This window comes from Theropithecus gelada, chromosome 2 (genome assembly GCF_003255815.1).
Source record: "Theropithecus gelada isolate Dixy chromosome 2, Tgel_1.0, whole genome shotgun sequence".
Lineage (NCBI taxonomy): Eukaryota > Metazoa > Chordata > Mammalia > Primates > Cercopithecidae > Theropithecus > Theropithecus gelada.
In genome coordinates, this window is record NC_037669.1 from 123275526 (window position 1) to 123291782 (window position 16257).

At 37.1% G+C, this 16257-nt stretch overlaps 2 protein-coding genes across 6 annotated transcripts in view; one reads left to right on the plus strand and one right to left on the minus strand.

Moving 5' to 3' along the window:
• Positions 1–7087, minus strand: part of SERPINI1 (serpin family I member 1) — an 88476-nt gene extending 81389 nt beyond the window's left edge. The window contains exon 1 of one of the 2 annotated variants that reach the window (XM_025377742.1): positions 6908–7087. The gene's annotated coding sequence lies outside the window, so the exon portion shown is untranslated. Of the gene's footprint in view, positions 1–6594 lie in introns of both variants that reach the window. The other variant, XM_025377743.1, reaches the window with a different exon arrangement.
• A 698-nt stretch (positions 7088–7785) lies between these two features.
• The window catches only part of PDCD10 (programmed cell death 10), a 51896-nt gene continuing 43424 nt past the window's right edge, over positions 7786–16257 (plus strand). The window contains exon 1 of one of the 4 annotated variants that reach the window (XM_025377425.1): positions 7786–7911. The gene's annotated coding sequence lies outside the window, so the exon portion shown is untranslated. Of the gene's footprint in view, positions 7912–8172; positions 8285–11323; positions 11972–16257 lie in introns of those variants that run through there. The other 3 variants (XM_025377429.1, XM_025377427.1, XM_025377426.1) reach the window with 3 other exon arrangements.

Genomic DNA, 16257 nt, shown 5'->3' on the forward strand with positions numbered 1-16257 from the left:
ATCTCCCACAGAAGCCAAAAGTCTTTGATATCTCAACTTCCATTAAAGCTAGGACAGCCATATGACATGAGACAGTTAGTGCACAGTGGACATTTGCTGGGGATCTTTGGGAAAGCTTTTATTTCCTGATTAAAAGAGAAAGACTCAACAGGAACAACTGTTCCTCATTCTTCCTTCTTTGAAAGAGAGTGTGATATCTGGATCAACAGAGGCATCTGTCTTACAGCAAGCACAAGAGAAATCACAAAGACAAAACCCTGACAACATCGAGCCTGTAAACAAAAAGCAAACAACGACTCTCTTCAGACTTCTTGTTCTGGAAAAATAAATCCCTATTGTTTTATCTCATTGCGCATAAAACTTGCAGCTAAACGCATTTCTAGTTGATCGGTACTTTACAATTATTTTTTAAATTGTCAATCACTTTTGGGGCACGCAATGTGAGGAAAAATTTGCTTTTAAGATAATCCTGGATAAGATTTCTTTCTCTCCCTTTCAAAATGTTCAATTTTATATTACTAATTATTAATTAAATCTGCTATTATATTAACAAATAGCTATTATTTAAACCTTTAAAGTTATTAGCATTTTTCATTTTTATTCCTTATTTATTTTTTAAATTTTAAGACTTTTTCTTCTTATCTAGATAACTAGTTATTTGCATTTTTAAAAGAATATTTCAGAAACTTTGAAATACAAAAACTTTGTTGCCTTAGATTTAGTTAATATACCTTGTGCTCAAAATCTCATAATTTTTAAAAAAGTTTCCTAATTTACCAAAGCCAAAAATTATTCTATTTTTATATAGCTATGACATTATTGGTATTATATACTTTCATCTGGTATTGTATGTCAAAGGACATAAGATGTAAGATACTATTTAACCTGCCACAGACATCGAATAAGGGATTTAACATCTGTAAGCAATTTAGGAGACTAGGTACAGGTTTCTTAACTGGAAGGATGAATATATCTCAAAAACACTAATTGCTTCAATGATTCTAAATTGCTTCGTGAAGTACACAACAATTAAATGCTCCAATAACTGATTTAATTCAAGTAAAGGCAAAAATTATACATCACAATATGGTATCTCTAGCATACTACTAACAGGTATAAAAACAATAAAATTAGCTCTTCAAGTTAGATCTGGTTAAATGACCTCAAAGCAACAAAATTTAGTTTATCAAGAAAATGACAGAAGCAATCCAATGTGGGTAAAATATCAGAAATGTTTCGGTGGCCTCTTTGGGGTCTGTTCAAGAAAAGCAAAGATGCTAGGAGTGGACTACAAGTTGATAGGTACTCACTGAATTGCCTGGCTGTGCTATAGAAAGCACTGTGACATTTGAGCTACTCTTACTGGGAACGCTGGTGTGAGATACACCTGGGAAAAACAATATAGTTTGACAAAATAAGGTTATTAAATGAAAAACATTTCATCTGTTTTCCTTCCCACATTAAGTAAGAGCTGCGAGGAGCTCCGAAGTCTCCCTTCCTAGGCAGAATCAGAAGGGGGCCTCCAAGCAGTGGCTGAAACTGAAGGCACCCTGTAAGTTTTCACCACCAAGCTATATACAGAAGGCCGACACTGAGCACTGACAATGCCACGTCTCAAAACTCATTCGTTTCCAATGATGGCTCAGATATGACAAATACCTATATAATTCAGGTACAATATAAGCTTTACTAAGGCCTCCCAATGCAACCTTTTCACTGAAAATAGAACATTTATGACCAGTTAAACTTTAGTTAAGATGAGGCCTCATACTACATTCATCTATTTATTTTTCTCTATTTGTTAAGAAAAAAAGTAATGGAAATCATGTGTAGTGGAGGGGAGGTATTACATAAAATACCTTTATGTAAGGAAAAGCACATCTTTAAATCAGCAGAGTTCTAGAGGCAAGGAGAGAAAAGGACCACACAAACCCCAAACAGCATCTAATGAATAAATTGATGTCTGAAGCATGCGCCCATGCGTGCAAACACACACACACACAAGGTTGCAGTTAATAACAAAATTTGTTCTACTCATTTAGAAATCCAACAAAAGATAGCAATATTTATATTTAGCTGTAATATAAGCAACCATGGTTGGCAGAGGGCTGAATTTAGGACTAACACAGATATCTAAGAAAAATTTATTTCACTAGTTGTATTTGTTTGCAAAATGATGTTTCATTATAGATTGCCAAATAGTTATCCAAATTGTTACTACTTACCAAGTATGAACTATGTAAAAGAATTCTCAAAATGAATACAAAGGTCAATGAAACTCGGTGTTAGCTCTAAAGATACTAAGTATCTGGTGAGAAAGATGGTATGAACTAAGTTTACTCTACACAAGGCACAGTGCTAATCATTAAGAATAATATCAGCAGGGCATGGTGGTTCACACCTGTAATCCCAATTCTTTGGGAGACCAAGGTAAGAGAATTGTTTGAGGTCAGGAGTTTGAGACCAACCTGGGCAACACAGTGAGACCCTCATCTCTATAAAAAGTTAAAATTAGCTGAGCATGGTAGTTCTTGCCTATAGTTCTAGCTACTGGAGAGTCTGAGGTGTGAGGAGAGCTTGAGCCCAGGAGTTCAAGGTTACAGTGAACTAAGACCAGGACACTGCATTCCAGCCTGGGCGACAGAGTCAGACCGTGTCTCAAAAAAAAAAAAAAAAAAAAAAGAAGGCGGCAAAAAAAAAAAAGAAAAGAAAAAGAAAGGCAGGTTAATTATCAGTTCTAAGCAAGCCAATTTATATCCATCAACATGAAGGTAAAAGTAAACAGAAGGTAGTTAAATATTTGCTATAATTAATTTTACTACTAAAAAAACTATATACAATTAACGAGAATTGTATAGGTCTTAAAATTTAGGAAAAATTACATTAGATTCTTAATTCTAACACCAATCAGATTAATTTGTTTCGAGAAGGTCAAATGCAAAAAACAATTAATGACCAACTCTACATATGCTTAAACAAAATCAGTCTACTTCTTTCTTTTTTTGGAAGAAATAATTAGAAAAACAGAAGAGCAAATTAAGTTTTTATAGAATGAAATATGGTTTCTACAGATAAGCTTCAACAAAGGTATAACTCCAGGGCCTTGAGGTTAAATGGTGGTGTGCCCTGGATTTTCCTGTCTGTGAAATTCAGACCTTAAGTGCCACCAGTTGGAGATTCCTTTACCCTTGCCTATATATCCTATTTCTGAGATGAATTTAGAAATGCTGGCGCCTAAATTTGTAACGTATTTGCAGCCCACACAGTGTGAATCCAATTGTCCTCAATCAACACTTTCGCAAAGGCAAACTAGCATAAAGACATTCTCAGAAGGACTAATGTATAAGCAATCATTCTGTGAGGTCAGCTGACTCTATCTATCAAAGGGCAAATTGTCTTAATGTGAGCATTATAGAAGTATTGTCCAATGTCCAGTGATTCTAATTCAGTAATTGGTTACTCAGTTTCTTTACGCTGAATATGACATAAGGTGCTCAGGACTAAAAGGAGATAGAAAAGAAGTACATGGTCTCTAAGAGTTAATAATGTAGTTACTTAAAACACACTTTCCAAATTTTAAAGACTAAATTCTTAGAAGATTTAAAAAAAAAAAAGAAACAACAAAAAAACTCTCCCTTATTTGTGTATGTTAATTCTGATCCCAAAAGCAGTGTTTAACCTTTGGAATTTGCTTAATTAAATAAATGGTATCTTGCTCATCTTAGTGTCTGGTTCAAGTACCTTTATTATTTTAACGGGGCAAAACATCATTTTAGGTATTTACTTCTTGATATTTTGTCCAAATAATGTTTCACTTAGAAGTGAGTGTATACAGGGAGGATTTTTATGCTTTAATAACCCAGGAATATTCAAAATCTAATGAATACCAGAGTTTGATTCCAGTTAAAATGGCCATTGACTGGAATCAGACTGGTATTAATTAGATTTTGAATATTCCTGGGTTATAAAAGCATAAAAAAGGAAGGTTAATCATCCAAAATGTATTCCAGTAAAAACTGCCATTTTAACTGGAATCAGACTGGTATTCATTAGATTTTGAATATTTAATTTTACTTAGAAAAGTAATGTATTCCAGTATGAATACAGGCCTGTACAAATTAATGAATGACTGGGGGAGAAAAGGCCATGGAATCATGGATTATGGGAACTTAACAAAAAATATAAATTTGTTTTCTCTTTTGCTAAAGGTGCGTTTCTCAAGTGTTTTCTTTATATCTATTCCCCTGTCTCCTTCTTTACCAAAACCATTTGATCTTGGACCTTTAAGTCTTGCTCTTTTGTGCTGCATGCATCAGTGAATCCTCCTGTTAAAGAGAAATCCATACTAACTTATTTTTACTCAAAAGGCTTAGAATCAGAATTCTAAAGAAAGGACCAAAGGATATGGTAATTGGAAATTAACCAAGGTTTTTGGCTAAAGAACAATCATCCCCTGAGCAATTTCCATTCAAGAGAGACATTCTGCACTCTGTTGCTCTTCCTTTCTCATCATATATATTCACTGATAGCCATATACCAATAGTAAAATTAGAGAGCAGAATAAGTAATATGCTTATAACATAGGTAGCATTTTACACAGAATTATAAACTGCCATAAAACGAACGTTTTCAACACCAATCAAGAAAAATCTTCAGATTACCTGAGATTGAATGTGAATATTAACTAACATGAATCAAGAGTTCAAAGTAAAAAATAAATGCCATATACCGCCAATGATATTCTCTCATGTAAAAATATGGTCTTTTTTCAAATGATATTGAAACCCAATCTCTTTTACTGACACAGTAAAAAGGATCCAAATCTTGGAAATAGGTGAAAAAAACCAGTACTTTAATACTACAAACTCATTCATTCCTAATGAGATTCTAGCCTTTACCATGCCTCAGAGCAGAAGACCTATCAAAAGCTGAGATTCAAAGTACATCTTAATTTCAACTGTTTAGATATTTATCTTCTAACCATTTGCTTGCTTATTACCTGTTTCCCAATAAAACTCTTTCAAACAGATATTTTAATAAAGGCTCGGAAAGAATTTCATTGCTAGTATTATAATTATTACATGGGGGAAATAACCCAGAGACAGCAATTATTCAGTTTTACAAAACGAATTAGTAGTAGAGTCTGAGAAAGGATCTAAGACTGATTCAAGACAATTCACTTAATCACAAATAACAAGGGCAAACAATCTTTTCCAGGTGTCACCCTAATACCCACTTTTTTTTTTTAACCCCAACATCATTTTCACAGGGCCATATCAGCTATGTGAATTAATAGATTCTCCAGTGCTGTAGCAAAGATAAAATCTGATCCTTACAGTGGTTAAGTTTAGCAGCTACTGTTGCTTTTTCTTTCTTCTAAGCTCTTTGCTGTTTTTGATACTTAGCTGATCTGCTTAGGGATAATCAAAAAGCAGCTGTTTTTCTAAGAGCTATCTGTCTATATATTTCTATGGTATGTGAGAATGTGGGAGGGAAGAGTATATACACTGATAAGTCACTTAGACTTACCGGTAGTAGCACGCAGTAGGACTGAACTTTAAGCTGGGAAGAGAATTCATTTGAGCCATTTCTTTTCAAAGAGAAATCTGGGATGCATTACAAAAATAAAATTTAAAATCCCGAGAACTCAGGAGAGCACAGCAATAGGAGAAAACAAGGCAATTACTCCATTTTATTGACCCTGGTTATTAAAAAAACATAGATTAAAGTATCGAGACAGACTCTGAAATATACAACTGTCACAATGAAAGCATTTCAGAGCAAAATTTGCTGCAATATGCTACTATGATTAAAAGCCATGTAATCTGGGAACCTCTGTAACAAAATGAAAATGAACTAGGAAAATAGCTTCTTACTACTTCTCTAAAAATAAAAGGCTGTAATTTTGTCATAATTACACAAAGGTAGGTGAGACTTTCATCTTTACCCAGCATTACAACATATTTCCATCCATAGGTATTACAATTACGTTGCTTTGAATACACATATGGTTTAATACCGAGAATAAACTATTATTTTGTGACACTACATGTGTTTTAAATCTGAACCCACCATCATAACACATATTAAGGATAGTCCTTCAGCACATACTTTCTACCCAGAGAAAAGATTCCCACACAGCTTTCCATGTACTCTTGATTTTAAAATGTACACATATTATCGGACACAAATGAGAGAATAAGGAGCAGCAGTGAGGTACACCATATGTTCCCATTGTAGGCTGAATCCAGGTCTTTGTTCCAATATTCCAGAGCCACTGGAAAGAAAGCTAACTATCCATTCATTAAAATTCATTTTTACATTATTGCTGGCAAAAGTTATACTTTTGATAGATTAAGTCAGAGCCCATCCTATCCTGACTATTCCTGCCTGCATTTGCTTCTTTAATACGGATTTCTTGCAATTCTATGAAACTGCAGAATAACCACCCTGGATGACAGGTCGGTAGCAGAACAATCTGATAAACCAACATAAAGGTAGACACTGAAGAAGAACGCAAAGTTATCTTCCTAGTGAAATAGTTCAGAAGTCATTCTATATCAATAGCAAAATTTTTGCTTTTTTGCTACGCACCTATAACATCCACCAGATAACAGCCACCTCGTCCTCAATTAGCAGGGTTTTTCTCAATCTTGAGATCCCCCCAGAACAGTTTTACTGGTGTAACTCAAACGAAAAACACTAACCACGCCCTTTATACCCAGAGTCAAGCTTCTTTTTGCTTTTTTGCCCTTATAGTCCAAAAATGTAAATCTTTCACCCGAGAGGGTTTACACCGGTTTCCTAACCCAAGGCGGACTCTTTTAGCTGTATCTTGATGTAATTCCTATTGGAACACGTTTTCTCCAGGGCAGTGCAGACGCCCCGAAGAAGGACCCACGCTTACCTCCCACACACCTGCAACCCCTGACGGGATGCTGGAGCTGGTGCTCGGAGGACTGTGCTCCGCTCCGCTCTCGTTCCTGCTTTCGTCTCTCCCGGGAAACTACAGTCCAGACTGCGCCTCTGGCTTCTACAGGGACCCAAGCTCCGCCTCTCCCTCCTCTAGTTGGCGAATTTGGCAGCTGTTGCTCCTCCCCCTGCTGTTTCTGCAGCTGCCCGGGCCGGAGGCAGCGGAAAGCAGCTGCCCGTGTACCTTCCCGCTCCCCGCACTTCTGCAGCTGCTCTGCCACTTCCCCTCCCCTGGGGGTCCCTCTCCCCTCCTCTGTGGCTCACACCTGGAGCGGTCTCCTGCCCCACCCAGGCGTCTCTGCTGGGAGCCCCGGCTCAGCCTATCCCTCCCCGACCCGTGGGTCTGGTTGCCCGATGTGCCCGGGGCTTAGCTGCTCCTCCGCCCTGTGCAAGTCCCCACACCAAGCCCTCCCTTCACCCGGGTGATTTCCCAGAGGCTTCCTCTCCACCCGTACGGCATACTCAGCCCGACAACCCCACGATCCCCACCACGGGCCCCTCACCCCCTTCCTTCCTCTGCTCTGTCAGCCCGCCCCCTCAATGGGTGAGGCGCCTGCGGGGCCTACCCGGCACCCTGATTGGCGCAGGTGAGGGCTTGCCCCGCCCTTCCTCTCCCTTCCGTGCACCATCTCTCTTCATCTCACCTCCTCCCGCAAAGGCAGGGAACTCTCCTAGTATTGGCTAGAAGTGTCCCCACCCATCGCCTCAGGATCTCCCGCACGGCCTGCCGGGAAGTGTAGTCTTCCGAGTGCAGGAATTCCGGACAACGTTGGCGAGCGGGACTACGAGTCCCCATAGGCCTCTGCGCGACTCCGGCTGGGCAGGATTCCGGACAACGCCTGGTTCCTCTCGGGTCCTTCCGGCGTCGCCGGAGTGAATTGATCCGGGAGTTGAAGAGGGCTGCAAAGGTGGGAAGTGAAGTCAGTGCCTCAGTTGCTGGTAAGGTGTAGCTGTTCTGTCCCAGTCCCCGTAGCTCTGCACCGAGCAGAAGAGGTCTAGGGTCACGCAGGGGCCATGGCTGAGGCACTCGGGCTTGATTCTGGCAGGCGGAGCGGACGGGGCTGAGAGCGGGGCCCTACGGGCGTAAGCGAGGTTACCCTACGCGAGTGGCGTAAAGCGGGTTTGTAAATGCCGCCTGCCGGCTTGGGCCCGAACGCCTCCAGGAAGTCTCCTCTAGGTGGGGGCGGGAGGGGAAGGGCGAGGTTGGCCCCTGGTGCCCCGGGAGAGGGGAGAGGGCGGATGTGCCTGGGGTGGGGTCCTTTGAAGGTGTACTTCGCACGGAGAGGTGAGGCTGCTCTTTTCCCCCTGCTTTGTAAATAAGAGAAAGGGAGGAGGAAGGAAAGGGTGCTGGGCAGTCTGCTCTCGGGGGTGACTCGGGTTATGCCCTTTGAGGGAAGGGGAGCACTGCAAGAAGGAAGAGACAAATGTTGAGGTCTACGGATTCAGTTCCAGTTTAATGATGTGGCCCTCTAAGGAGGTAATTTTGCCTTAAACAGAAAGGCTTGACCCTCGTAGGTGTCATACCTAAGTATGTTTTTACTCCTTTACTGCTTTCAGAGCGCTTTCATTTTGGGATGCTGATGAGGAAACCGAGGGATTATATGACGTGCCCAAGGTCACACACGTAGGGACAGACTTTCTGAATCTAGTCCTGTTCGAGTCCAGCTTCTGGAGTAGGGACGTTGGTTGTGCTTTTTGAAAAGAGTGGAGGAAGTTGCAAAGTAAATGTATTTTATGTAGTACATCTAAGAAGCCATTGTGAGGTGAAAAGTTGTTTCTTGAACTGGAGTGAAATTCCTCAATAAAGGAAAGAACTTTTTGGGAAAAAAAGGGTCAGTTTTAACTTTTACAGATTTCCCCCTCTTTTTTAGGGATGTATTAAATGATAGACTCTACTCTCACAGTTCATTTTTAAGGGTAGGTAATAGGATGGGAGAACAACAGTTAATATCCATCCTTAGAAGAACATTCTTTTCTTTTTCTACTTTAGGACTGTTTTTACTCTCATGTTGTAAAACTGATACTAGTTGGATTGGAATTCTTTCACAAAACTTTAAACTTTTTTCAAATAATGTTAGGAGAGTTTAGTGTGCCCATTACTAGAAAAGAAAGTACTTTGCATTTCTTGGAGGTAACATCGTCTTTTTTGTTTGAGATTTTACTTCTCCCCCATTTTCTTGACTTTAGGCTGTATTTGTGTGTGTGTCTGCAAATAATAGAATTAGGCTGTTACATATTTTTATTTTTCTTAGCATCATCTGTGACTTTCAATTCATTCTTACTTTACATTAAAGAATGAAAAAACAGTACACTTACATTTTATCTCTTGCAGAAAATAGTGCCCTTATGCAAATGTTACCGTCTATTATGACCAGTTATAGCTCATGACTATTATTATTGGATAGGTTTTTAATAGAATTGTAAGAGTATGTTCATTGATGCCAGAATTTCTTTGTGATAACTTTATATCCATAAAGGTTAGCATGTAATAAATCATGGCTTACTCTTAACATGTAATAAATCATAGCTTAGTGTATTATGTATAAGTTGATCATCAGACTATGCTGAATTTTGAATGTACTCTGCAGTTACTATATTATCAACAATATAGTAACTTTTTAATGCAAAAATATTTTTTTGGAATAGAGGTATTCTCTTACCTGATGGTTGAAATTAAGATGGTCTGGAAATTAATACGATTTTTAAAATAGAAAAAGTATGCTACTATAGAATGAAGTAAAATCAGGAATAATGTACCATGAGTAATGTAGTACACAGACAAGGAAGACCCAGTTAAATAAATGGAAAATTATGTGAGGATAACTGACTTTGTGCTGAATTAAGAAGGGTGCGGTGGTGTAAATAGACCATAAACTGAACATGAGTCAGTGATGGTAAAGGAAGAATATTAATGTATTTTCTAGATGACAATGTAAGTATTTGCCTTTTGTTGAAGGAGGTATGAAATAAATTCTAACCTTTGGCACATAACTCTGTCATTATGGAAGAAGGTTTTGAACTATGAGGAAATTTTGGAAATAATATAAGGCATTTGTTCAGTGTATTTTAGATTTTGTTCTTGGTTCATTTCTGCCACTACTCTATGTCTGACGCCAATTATAGTTTTGATATTTCTTCTATTGGGATGGTGGATTAATGTTTGTATTGTTTTTAATCATCTTTCAATCACATGCTGCAGTATTGTTGTCACTTTAGATCTCTGCACGTTGGATAGTTAAGAGTTCACGGAGTTATGTGTACACATGTAGTTTGCAGCTCACCAGTGTCTTCATTTCTTCTCATGCTGGGCTTTGCAGGAGCCTTATATCAGCTTTTGGACGTAATTTCTTATAGGACTTGGGATGTCTTCCATATATTATACATCTGTCTCTTTCTCTTAAGGATGTAAGGTCTGTAAGAATAGGGGCTGTTTATTATTGTAGTCTCAGTAGGTAAGGTAATATTTACGAAGAGAATGAAGAAGCTCAGGTTGGTTAAGTGACTTGTAACTGGTGGGAGTAAGATAAAAATCGAGATCTTCTAACTACAGATCTTTAATATTGTGGAGTAAAGACTTAGTTCCCTTAGATTTACATGAGAAAAAGACAATGTGACTTAAATATTCAAATACTATTACTTTCTTACTCTGTTTAACACTAAAAATTTATCTCTTCTCCTATCCAACTCTCGGTCCTTATCCCCAGCCTTTCTCATTTACCATGCCTTTTGGTTACTACATACATAAGCTCCTTCCTGACTTGGTGGCCATTGCATATTCCATCTCACTCCTTGGCCTACCTAAATGTGGCTACCTGATAGTCAGTTTTCATATCTCAATTTAAATATTCTTTCTCGGGGGAGCCTTGCCCTCCTTCCCAAAACCAGAATAGGTTCCCGCCATGTATTCACCATACTCTGTACTCCTTTGTGGCATTATGATAATAGAAACTTAATTATTTCTGTATTTATTTGACAAATATTGTCTCCTCACTGGACTATGAGCTTCCTGAGCAGGGCCCTCTCATTTGTCATGTGTTACCCTACCCCACTACTTACATAGTACCTGGCACAATATAAGGGTTCAGTAAATATTTGCTGAATGAATGAAGGAGTGTATTCATGCACAATGCTTCCGGCACTTCTCTGGGGACAGAAATAGAGAAATGAATAAAGCAGATATGCTTTCTGGATTGAAGTATATAAGAACTTTCAAATGAGCCATAATGCTTAGGCAATTTAGGTTATATGAAAAGGAGTCATTGACAGAATTTTAATATAAATTGTAGAAAAATGTTTGTTCTTTTTGGAGGTCTCTGAAATCAGGTTTGATTTTCTAGATGGAAATGACAAAGGAATCACTTTCATTTACAGCAAAATTGCTGTGTAACACAGCATTTTAGAGATCACTGTCCTGCTTTTTGCAAGCGATGTTCATTATGACAAAATACAGACATGGAAGAAACTTCTAATGGACTCTTCTTCCCTAATGTTACCTCATTTTGCCCTAAAAACCTTTATTTCCTCTAGGTAGTATTATTAACGCTGTTTTATAGCTGTAGACATCAAGAAAATAAGTAAATTTACTTATTAAACTAAAAAAAGTTTAAATTGCTAGAGTTTCCAAAATGTAGGTACTGGAACCATGGTTAGAATCCAGATCTGTCTCCATATTCTAAAATCCATAATTCTTCCTTTTTCTTTGCTTTTTTGTTTTGTTTCTTGCTTTTTAACTTTGCTATCTTCCTATGAATTATACCTTTAATATCACTTAATTTAGACAAGGTGGCTTTGTAAAATTGAGTAGTTTTTGTTTCAAAGGAACTTATATTTTGGGATTCCTAAAAATTTTTCTAATACTTAAGTGAGTCTTATTTGCTTTAAACCTGGAGACTTAAGCATAAAAAGATCATTTTTTAAAACATGCAAACTGAGTTTTAGTGATAAATCGTGTTAGGTTTTGGTCTTGAAAACAAATTCCGCAGTCATTTGTTGTACCACAGTGTGGCATAGAGTAAGGTCAATAGTCCTGAGTTATTGTAGCCTTATATGCCTTCATGGATTTACCAGTTTACTTTTCCACAAGATATTGTCAAAAAGAGATTGCTGATATTTGGCTTTAAAATTTAGTAATACTATCCATTTTATTATTAAAAACAAGTCTTTGCTAAATCCGAAACTTTTTAGAAAGTCAGTGTTGATGTTACTTGAATCTTGGATGAAATATTCATATTTACCTAGCATAACCAGTATGTGGAGGATGAAGCTGAAGTACTGCTTTTTATATGTTGTTGGACAATTAAGGTCATTATCGTAGGGGTTACTAAGAATTTTAAGCCACTTACACGATAAATAATTTTTTTCCATAATATAAACTATAAAAGTGGTTTAGAAGTTAAATGTCATTGTTATTTATGTTATTGCATTTGAAATATTTTAGTAAGCTGCGGTGTTAGAGGGTTATGCTTTAGGGACACACACACACAAACACAATGCAAAAATTAAAGCACATTTATTATAGCAATTAGAAATAATTTATGTGCTGAAAGATAAACATTGTGGTTTGGTGGTTCATTTTTGTCTGTATGAAGATGGAAATTTCAATTTTGTCATTTAAGCTACAAAATTTAAATGTGTCTTAAATGTATTACATTACACTTATTTTTCAAGCTCACCCTTACGTTTTTGGCTATGTATAACCATTTTTAAAATCACCCAGAGGTGATTTTACACTATTCAGTTTCATTCTTATACAGTTGACAGAATCAAGGTTGCCTATAGGGTTAAAAGAAAAAGAAAAGAATTTTATTAACAAGCTATGAACTATTGGGTAACAGCAGTGGAACATGTTAAGTGGTAGTCACTAACATAGTCAGGCCAGTCCCTTGGGAATAAGTTTAGCAGAGGTTAGTCTAAATAATGACTTTTTGATTCATTTACTTATTGAATGCATATTACCTGTGAAATTGCCTTAAACCTTCTTTGGAATGAGCTGGAACCTAGTATAATAGCTAGCTTTTATTGAGTAGTAAGTAACTGTCAGGTCTCATGCTAAGCATTTTGCAGGATCTCTTATAATCCTTACAACAACCCTTGGAGGTAGAGGCACTATTACCTCCAATTTTTAAATGAGGAAGTTAAGTACAGAGAGGTTAAGGAACTTGCTTAAGGTTGCAGGAAAAATTGCTTGGAATTCGGATTTGAATCCAGGCTGGCTGACTCAAGAGACCATGTTTTTCATCATTAAAGTAAAAATGATGTTAGTGATTGAACTGCGTTGGAGAGAAATTAGCATTAAGAGTTGTAGTTACAGAGAAGTTATGTCTTAAATGCTAAGGTCAGCGTGGCAGGCAGAAATTACTTAATATTCAAACTTTTGAAAAACCTATTAGGAAGTACACGTTGTAGCACACAACTTCAACACAGCCAGTTTTTTTCTAGCATTGGAGTAGATTTCTTTTGAGTACCAGGTGAAGTGTTTGACTTGTTATTCAGAGACCATATTGAAAAAAGAAATACATATATTATAGTACAAGAGTCACAATCAGTGTGGCAAGCTGCTCTTCGTGAGAGCTCACTGTGGCTCTCAGTCTGGTAGGGGGAGAGGCAGATCCATGTTTCTTATCTCTCTCATTCTGGGACTTTTGCATATGGAATGGAATTACCATATACTCCAGTAGTTATTTTTAATAAAGTTATTTTTTGTTTGTTTTCTTCAAACAAATGTTCACCATGTCTGTTGAACTTGCATAGGGTAGGAGTATCGTGTGAAGCGGGTATGCTCCCTGGAGTGTTAAAGCCAAGTGGCAGTGTGACATGTCACTGTGTTTCTTTACTGTCTGTCTTCCCTGCAAAACTCCATACCCTCAAGGGTATGTGCTATTCAGCTTTTCATCACCATATCTCCAACTAACACTGTTGCTGACTTAGACTGACTATGCAGAATAGTGTGTTGGATACTAGGAAATAGAGAAATGGATACAATTTCTCTTTAGGGAGTTTATACTTTAGTAGATACAAGGGGAAAGGGTTGAAAGACCATTGTATGGACATTTAGTCTTTCTAACATAGTAAGTACTTCCATGTGCCTCAGTTCATTTTATAATTTTAGATTACAGCTGATAGAAAAATAAATGATAGTGTGTCTAACTGCCATCTGGTCCCTGGCACTGAAATGGGTCTCCCTGTCTTATTCAGTCATTCTCTCTTACTTCAAGATAGACTGGAATTCAACTGAGATTGAAGTTATGGAATGACAAAACCCTAAGATGTTACACACTGGCTGCCTCCTCAGACTTATATAAGGTTACTACAACAAAAGCCTGTTGGGAATGTTAAATGAATCAGACCTGGCCTCTAGACAGCAACTGCTCCCTATACGAGTTTAGATTGTTGCAAGGTTTTTTGTTGTTGTTTTTTTTTTTTTCCATTTAATTCCAAAGCGTTTGGAATCCTTTGGTTTTTTTTTTTTTTTTTTTTTTTTACTTGAGAAATGCACATCTTTCTCTTTGTCTTTATCCATATTAAAATTGGCATTTATGCAATACTGTCAAAATTTGAGAGATTTCCAAGGTTCTACCTTATTTTTGGTATGCTTCCTTAAAAAATAAATCACACTTTTGCAAAGTGAAGGTTACAGGAGGAACTGTAAATGCAGTAAAAACAGATACTATTCTGACCCTAATTTCTTCTTGTAAGCAATAGTATTTATATTTGAGATCAATTGGGAGCTAAAGGTAAAGTTAAATGGCATCATCAAGGTAGAATCTTGGCCTCATTAGCACCTAATGTTAAATAAGGCAGAGGCTATTTATTGTCTGGGGCTAATACTTTTTATCAACATTTGAGTGTCCTGTAGCAATGTTTTTGGTGCAAAGGTAATGAAAGTACCTGTTGCATGTTTCAGAAGATCTTAAGCCATTAGGAGTCATTAAGTTAAATTCTAGGTATCTAAGATTATAAGTGATACAAAGCAAGTAGCTCTGACCCAGGGTGGTACAGATTCCTTTAATTGTACCTTTAAGCAGAGAGGGCATAAGAACAGTCTGAGGATTTAAGTTTAGTTTGATTTCTAAGGGATTTTAAAGGAAAGCTTTAATTAACATCATATTGGAGAAATTAAGACAAGGAATAATATTAGCAGAAAGGAAAATAGACATGTACCTCAATTAAACACCGAACAACTATTCAACTAGGCATCATCATTCATGAACCACTAGATTGAGAACTTTATGGGCAAAAGATAAACATATTCAAGGCGACAAATTTGTTTCCTGTCTCCCAACAAGTATTTTCATTTAAATTTTACTCAGATCAGAATTTACCAAAAATTTAGACATAGGGAAAAAAAATGAGGATTGTCAAAACTAAAGAGATGTATATTTTTCCTTCTGAACAAGTTGCTTTGAAGTATTGTAAGGAGCCAGTTGTTACTATTTTGTTACTGTTTCCATTTCCCATCAGCTAATTCAGAGGTAATGAGCTCTTTGATTTTGTTGTCAACTTTTGATTATCTTGTATAGATTATCACCTTTTATGAATTATCTCAAGGGCTTTGATCAAATCTTGATTTCAGTCTGCAACCCAGCCTGCTACCCAACCTGCTTCTGGACCATGGTTTCCTTTGTTAAGTTTACCTATGTACATTTAGAAAAAGTAATTTTAACATTGACTTGGCAAATAGTTTTAAAATGCCCCGATGACCAAATTAGTTTATGTAAGCCAAAACTAAGTTTATTTATGCACCCATTTTGGCAAATGGGAGAAAAATGATTTTGAAAATATGCTATGTAGGTGGCCTTTATGACATTGTGATATTAGTGTTTGAGTCTTACTGTGTATGTTATGCAGGGAGAGGACTAGGGTGAGGCAAGAAATGTGCCTAGGGTACAAACTTTGAAGAAGCAGTAACTCTCCAAGTCGTGCAAATCAGAGCAAAATTTTGTGTTCTAGGCATCTGGTTTGCCTCACCCTAGTTGCAGTCGATTCCATGTCAGGTCCCTATAATTTTGGCTAAAATATTAATAACAATATGAATAGAATGGTTATTGTGTGTTAGCTACTGTATTAAGTGTCTAATATGCATTTATTACTCTTAACCTGGGGAAGTGAGTACTTCAATATTTCTGATTCTCACTAGTTTAGAAATAAAGATTTATGAAACTGAAATGATAGCATCCAGCTGAGCAAAAATTCAAACTGAGGTTTTTTTCTTCCAATCTGAGCACTATCTCCTGCTGTATACTGTCTATGTGTAGAAAAAGTTACTTCTTACCCATTTTATAAATT